Below are 8,305 nucleotides of genomic sequence, written 5' to 3'. Positions count from 1 at the left end.
TTCACTATAAGATCACCATAGCCAACTCTATAGTATTACTATAGTAATTTTCTGTAGTGTGTTCCAAAAAACCATAGAAATAATATAGAAAGCACTATAATGATACTACATAAAACTCAATAGTATAGCTATAGTAATTTCCTATAGTGGCCGAAAAACCATAGAAATACTACAGGAAACACTATAGTATAACTGTAACTTCACTATAAGATCACCATAGCCAACTCTATAGTATTACTAAAGTAATTCTCTATAGTGTGTCCCACAACACCATAGAAATACTATAGCACTTTTTTGTGGTATTTCTATAGCAATTCTTAATAGTAATACTATAGTGTTTTTTCGTAAGGGTTTACTCCGAAAAAATATTTGTTTCTCCGAATCGAAGGGGAAAAATACAAAAGCATTGCACACAATTTAAACCAATCAATGTTGTGTAATTAACAAGGATAATCTGGTGTTTTTTAGTCGATGAGTAGTGCAGATATCACTGTAAAATCAATCGACAGTAAGGGGAATACTTACTTCCGGGTGTACAATTCTCCGTTATCCAATGGGAATGGACGCTCACATTGCCTTTAAGGGCAGCCGACACAAACGAATGCCGTGCTTCCATGAGCGTCAAATCCCGCCGCAGATGGGAATACATTGCAATCAGTTGAAAGCTATTTGCGTCCCTTTATGAAGCTGAAGGAGCCTAGGAGCGTCACAACTGCACGCCACGGGACCCTGACCAAACGTCGCTCCTGGACGATTATGGAGTGAGAGTTTGTTGCAAAGGCCTAGCGGGCGGCTCTTAGCGGCTGCCCCGGCAGGTGCCTGTCAGAATAGTCTTATGAAAGGGTTCGGTGTTGTGCATTCCCCAGGTCCCCATGCAAGGGGTGGGGGGTTAGCAGGTGAAGAGACACTTATCCTGCAGGTCACCCTTGAAAAAGAGATCTTTTGATCTCAAGGGGCTTTCACCTGGTTAAATAAAGGCTACAAACAAACAATCCTTTAAGCTCAGGTAGGGAGTTGGTTAGGCAGAAAGGGGGTTAGACCATTGGCAAATAAACGATTGTTAAGCCAGCAAGAGTGAAGTGTACCCAACACATCATTGCATTAACTTCTCCTAGCAAGCCAGAGTGGTAAGCCAGCCTTCTACAAAATAAGGGGTTGAATAGAGTGTAAGGCAGCAATCCAAAAAAGGGAGGAAGCCAAGGAGACAGGCAGGGACCAAAACAAAAATTCTAGAGGCAGGTGTAGAAGAAGGTCAGGCAATGTCGACTGTTTGTCCGTTGACTTGTCAGCCTAACTCTGGCGTGTATGTATGTGTGTGTTAGGAGAAAGGGTGGTGGGTGCACTGAGGTGGCAGCTGCATAACAAAACATGAGGGAAATCACTGTCAGAAAGCTGGAGATGTGTGTCAGCCCGGACCCCAGAGGATGACCAGTCGGATTAGCGGCGCTGCATCGTGTTGTTTCCTTCTCTGGTACGTGTGGGTGTGGACATGTGGCAGCAGTGTTTTAGTGTGTCTCGTCCCAAATTATCCTCGAGTGCATTGGAGATCACGCACATGTGTAAGCTCACGGGGAAAACAGATCTAGATTTGTTTGCTGTTTGTTTGTCTTGTGAATAATTGTTCACAAACATCACACATGAGCATAAGGAGAAATAGGCTTAGTGGCTTCATCCATACCTTCCACTTTGCTGCAGTATGGATGTTTGCTTTCAGTACAGCAATCTTCCCCATCTTTCAGGACATTATGGCAAGTCACTACAGTATGTCAACACACTGTTTAACCTTGTGCTGACCTTCCTGCTGCTGCTGCCGCTGCTGCTGCCGCTGCTGCTGCTGCAGAGCAACAGGCATCTTTTTGTATTTTACTTGGTGTAAAGTCTGTAAGGAAGGTTTGTTCTTTATACAGTAGGGCAGCAAGTATTTCAATATATTAATAAGTAATTAGTTCATGACTACATTTGGAAATAAAAGAGGAAAACATGGGTAACATTTGGAATCAGGGAAAAGTAAATGAAAGAAATATACAGACTTCCAATTATTGAAACATCTATGTTTTCTTTGAAAGGGCCCCTAATATGATTTTATGTTTTTTTTATGTAGAATGTTATATAGGTTTCTGTGCTTGTAAATTGTCTGCGAAGGCTCCCACCCCAAATAGTTGAAATTTCCACCATTGAACATTTGGTTTCTATGACGTTATATTCAGTCTTTGTTTGGATGGATAAGCTAAGCTCTTTTGTACCCATGAAAATCATTTCCAGCCAAGTTCCTGCTCTAAAAGAAGCCTACAGTAAATTACTCTTGTGACCGTCCTGAGCCCACTTTCATAGATAATTCTCTTTACGTAATCATCTTAACATGATTAATAGACTGTGAGAGCTGTCTAAGAGGTGACTTTTGTTAACCTTTTATGGGTATTTCCCTTTAGAGGAGCTATAAGAGGCTTGGATATTGTCTGTTTCACCATCAGGGCCAACACAGTCTGCCAGAGTTGATATACTTATGTGACGTATCGCCTCTCTCAAGGGGAGGGGAAATGAAGTCCATAAACTCAGACAGATTTCCCAGTAAGCACATGAAGAGAGCATAGATAGTTTATTATCCTCAAGAGGAAGTCATTTTTTGCCACAGGCAGGTTCACGTTACTTCTCCCCCTACTAAATGGACATTTTTTACAAAATACAAACATAGTTGATGAAGACACAAACACCATCGGTCATTCAGGGTAACAGATTTACACCCGAAACACAACAGAGAAATATATTCATGCACATGAAATACACTGTGGTACATCAATACAAGCACACGCAGGTACACAAGAAAGCCCATTCACAATACTGCGCGCATGTGCACATGCACCCCCCAAGACAGAGCGGCAGGTATCCAGAAACAGAGCAGGACTGGATAGTAAGTACTGCTGCAGAGGCCATTTGACACCTCCTATTGAGATTCAGTCGCAGTGCTCTGGCTGCACACTGAATCACTATATCAGGCTGCTGAATGCAAAATTCTTCTGAAAAGATCACAAATAGATTTCTTTAGGACTCGCTAACATTATCATTCACCTGTGCTATTTCATATACTCCTCCCTGTAAACTGTTTCTTTTACAACACAGGATCTTCTTAGACTTTACAGGGGAACGAAACCACAACAGTCTGAAAAATGTCTTAATGGACTGACAGCCTTTTTTTCCAACATACTTTTATCCCAAAACGGGACCCCATTAAACACTCTATCTGCAAAAAAGGGAAGCACATGGCTAATTATTATGCGGTATAATGACATTTGATCTTAAGTCATGTATAGGCATAAACATATACATATATGTTTTTATTATATGAATAAACGCCCTGAGATTCCTGGTTCAGATTTTGCAAACAAATCGAGGCTTGCTAGATCTTTATTCAGTGTTGGCTCTGCACTGAAATAAAGTATGGAGAAAGATTTGGCTGTGCGATGTTAGTCAGCGACCAGCAATTTATTTCATTTCTAAGGAGCTGGTTGTTGGCTTGAAGAGGACCAAGGCACATGCAGGTGACTCGTTTCTATCCGAAGGGTCAGTGTAGACATTGTGGAGTAGTATACAATAAGTACTTGGGAGTGTATATTGACTACAAACTTGACTATAGTTTAAAAATATTGAAGCCACTGAAGGGTGCCGGACATGCTGACGGTGTCAGAAAAGAGGATGCTGTCCAATTTACGGAACATCTAATACAATGTCTCCCACCCAATCCATGACACGCAAGTCAGCCCCAGGAGTAGCTTCAGTAAAAGACTCATTCTACCAAGATGCACCATAGAGCAGCACAGGCACTCTGAGTCAGTATGATGGCACTTTTATTGAACATTTCACTTCATTTTGTGTTAACTCAGATATTGGAATAAAATGATTGATAAAAAAAACCTAAATAAAGTTAGTAACTACAGTAGTGATGATGCAGAGGTTAATAGGTTGGCAAAATGTTTATTTTACCGCAGACTTGCCTTTGTGAGATAAACCTTTTTGTGAGAAAGTTTATTTTGTGTGTGCGTGTGTGTGTGTGTGTGTTCCTGCTGCTTCTCTGATGTCATCACCATCCCCCCCCCCCCCCACAGTGCGGGGCAGCATGCCTCCGTCTGCATGGCGCTGAATGTTGTGGCATCTCTCCTTTCTCATCTTCCGCCACTCCATCCTTCCTCCGCCTCTGACTCCCCGGGGTGTTATAGTTTGAGTTGACATTCCCATTCTGCCTGAGGACTGTCAGCGGGACATTGTGTTCCTTTTTCACACAGGAGGGCTGATGAAAAGCGAGACCCCCTACTGTACGTGTGCAGCCAGTCAACAAATATAACATTAAAGTTTAAGTAGAAGTAAGTTACTCTGATATTGTGCATTATTCTCATGGTGTTTATCTATAGATATCAGGTTAAAAACTAAATTCCATAAAGGATAGAAACCTAATCTATATAGTGAAGTCAATCTGTCTGTATATTGTTCGTGTGATAAAGACCATTTAAGGTTTTAAGTGTTTGTTAAGTGTTGCTATCTATGTACAGTATGTATCTACGGTGGCCAACAGGTGCAAACGCGCTTCAGCGGCCTAAAACACTTCCATTAGGAGAAACGCGCTTCAGAAACGATGCAAATATAAAAAACAAAAGCCAAAACACATCCAAATGAAGAAATATCTTGACCAACTTGACAACACATGCGCAGCATTTAGAAAACCTTCACAAACTTGCACAGGGTTTACTCAAAGCTCTGCATTCTTGACGTGTGGGGATTATAAGGTTGGCCAACTGTCATTGCTGGCACTGTTAGCATGTTTCATAATTATAAGTGTTTTGTAAGTGTATTTCAAATGACTATAGCTTACACCATGTAACTTGAAGCAGATCTGCAATAATATCGAAAGGAATCATACAAACACATTGTTAAAATAAGCCGATTAAACTTGCGTTCAAGGTACATTTCCAGTGAGAGTGATAGTTGGCCAACTTTATAATCCCCGTCCATCAACAAGCTCCGGTCCGAGCCATTTGCCCCACTTTTTAATGTTCCTGTTTCCATGTTTTGAGCTTCTTCCGGCGTTTTTTGTTCAAGCGTTTTGTTTATACAGCGCGTCGAGTTGGTGTTGGTATACTGTATGTGGATTTTTTTTTTACTTCAGCGTATTTCTCTTAATGGAAATGTTTTGGGCTATTGTAACACTTTGGCACCTGTTGGCCACCGTATATACCTGCTGAGGGACTGTTGATAAAAGCTAATTCTGGCATAAATCATCTCTTCTCTTTTTAGAGATTGATGAATTTGAATGCATAGTCCATTTATTTATAGAAAAATGCTATTTAAAATGTTAATCTATATATTAATGTATGCAAACAAAGATCTGTTTCACAACATATCATTTGTCAGTAAAATGATTGATTGAAGATTCAACCACAAATTGGGATTGCACATTACCATAAATACCAAAGAATGTATTTATTTTTAAATGAAGGAAAGAGTTTCATTACCATGATAAGATGTGACTTATTTCCCTGCCTGCTGATTTCAGATAATTGTGTTTCTTCCCTCTCCTTCTCTCCTCCTCTCCTCCTCACCCCCTCTTCCTCTACGGGTTGTTTGCCTGATTGATATAAAATGCATTGCTTTTGAATCTTTAATTCTCATTAAACCAAAGGCCCGTATAACGGCTAGCAAATTCAAAATCGTCATCAATTATCTCTCCAGACCTCTCATTAGAGATTCTGGCCACAGTTTGTTGCTGCTGTCCCCGGCAGGACGCTTGCAGCTCCGCCTCCACTAATAAGAAGAAAAGTGCAAAGTCATAGAGAGGGGGGAGAGGGAGCCATACTATTCCTCTCTTTTTCTCTCTTTTGATCATTTTTATATTACCCTCAGTTGGTGGTAAAGCTGTTACATTACACAGGCAAAGAGAATGTCATTAGATGATGGCAGTTATAAGCTATTAAGATTATTCAGTCCCCAAATTGAACTCTTTACTGCGGACATAGCCCCAAGCCCATCTGCTGAATCATGTTGTTGCGACTTCTAAGGATGAATCATTAACAACAGTTGATCATTTAATAAATATTCAATTGTTGCTTCCTAAAAAAAAAAATTCTGAGATTAACCGGAAGAAAATAGTCGTCTGAGTGAATTGATAATAGTAATAATAGTAGTAATAATAATTAGTTGAATCACGATGATTTCCAGACACTGTGTCCGAAAAACCAGACACTGTGTCCGAAAAACCAACTCCTAAGTGTGAGAGTTTTGTAGAAGGCAGATATGCAGCCAACTAATCATCCATTAACTCACAGTCATTCCGAATGGCAATAAATTATAAGAGTGTTTTATGGCAATAAATTATAAGATGAATAGAATACATCAGCTGTCAGCGATTTCCTCTTCAGACATTCACTGACTTTCAAAAGGAGACAAGCGACCAGTGTTTGACATTTCATCCAAGATGGATTGGGAACGTTTTGCCTTGATTTTTTTATCCCAGTGCTGGAGAGCCCTCTAAGAATGTCGATTAGAGTCGCTACTTTGTGTGTTGAATGAAGGAAACACACACATTTATGCTTTCTCCATCCTTTCCACACACACACACACTACATTGCGTTTGCCAAGCCCAATCAACAGGACCCCAGGGGACCAGGATTGGGAGAACCCAATTCAATCAGGCTATTGATTTAAGGGTGTGTGTGTGTGTCACACTCACAACCATGTCAAGGCCCACTTTTGTCTAAAACAGCCCTACAAGTACTTCTATTTAAAGGACTGTCAGCAGCTCCAGTGTGGCTGCAGCTGGAGAGCTCTCTCGTCTTCAGCGTCCTCCAGCAAAGTCCTCCAGGATACGGCGTGAGGTAAACTAAGGCTGACACGCTTCATGTCCGGGCTTTGCTGAATATCAGCATAACTGCAAAACATCTCAACGATGGCCTCATTTACAAAAGTCCACCGTTGTGTCATTGGCACTAAAGGGGACGTGCGGACAAACGTAAAGAGACAGCTGGGTTTCTGAACCTGAGGTATTGGTATTGTGCAGACTGTCCTCCTCCAAAAAACGACCAAATAGGTCGATTGTTCAGCAGCTTAATACGACCTATAGTCACGTTTTAAAGTTTAGCACCTCTAGTGGTCGTGTAAAAAACAACCATTTGCGGCATATGCTCCCGTTGATTGCAAACGCTCCGGAGGGTCGTATATTCACAAATAACCCTCTCTGTAAAATCCTAAATTGTAGAATAGATTGGCCATTAAAATGCTTTTTCATTAGATTTCTATCGAGAAGTGTATATTGTACTTTTAAAATCCACGTCCAGTGGATGTGTAGGATCTATAGTATGATAGATATTGAAGATGATTTGAGGTCTCGTCAGGAGAACGTTAATATACTGCGTCTTTCCCCACAGCGTCCATGTAAAGTTGGCGTCAACCCTCACGGGGTGAAAACAGTATTTCCGGTCTCAAAGTTTTCATCGTAAGACCGGAAGTATTCCTCTCACTGTCAAATGATTTCACAGTGATAGATCAGCAGTACTCATCCACTAAAAAACATCAGTTTATCCTTGTTAATTATATAACATTGATTGGTTTAAATTGTGTACAATGCTTTTGTGTTTTTAACCTTCGGTTCGGAGAAACAAATAGTTTTTTGGGAGTTTAGGATGGCCGAAGACACTACACTACTCATTAGGGGTGTAACGGTATCCGTATTCATCCCGTACCGCCATGGTTCGGACGTCACGGTTCGGCACATGCAACCACACTACGAATACAGGACTGTCTCAGAAAATTAGAATATTGTGATAAAGTTCTTTATTTTCTGTAATGCAATTAAAAAAACTAAAATGTCATACATTCTGGATTCATTACAAATCAACTGAAATATTGCAAGCCTTTTATTATTTTAATATTGCTGATTATGGCATACAGCTTAAGAAAACTCAAATATCCTATCTCTAAATATTAGAATATCATGAAAAAGTATACTAGTAGGGTGTTCAACGAATCACTTGAATCGTCTAATTAACTCGAAACACCTGCAAGGGTTTCCTGAGCCTTGAAAAACACTCAGCTTGGTTCAGTAAACTAAATCACAAGTATGGGGAAGACTGCTGATCTGACTGCTGTCCAGAGGACCGTCATTGACACCCTCCATCAGGAGGGTAAGACACAAAAAGAAATTTCTCAAAGAGCAAGCTGTTCACAGAGTGCAGTTTCAAAGCACATCCACAAAAAGTCTGTTGGAAGGGGGAAATGTGGCAGGAAACGCTGCACAACCAAGAGAGATGACCGCAGCCTTAAC

This window comes from Notothenia coriiceps, unplaced genomic scaffold (assembly GCF_000735185.1).
Source record: "Notothenia coriiceps isolate Sejong01 unplaced genomic scaffold, NC01 NC01_scaffold00021829, whole genome shotgun sequence".
NCBI classification, from domain to species: Eukaryota; Metazoa; Chordata; class Actinopteri; order Perciformes; family Nototheniidae; genus Notothenia; species Notothenia coriiceps.
Note: the sequence above shows the minus strand (reverse complement) of the source record.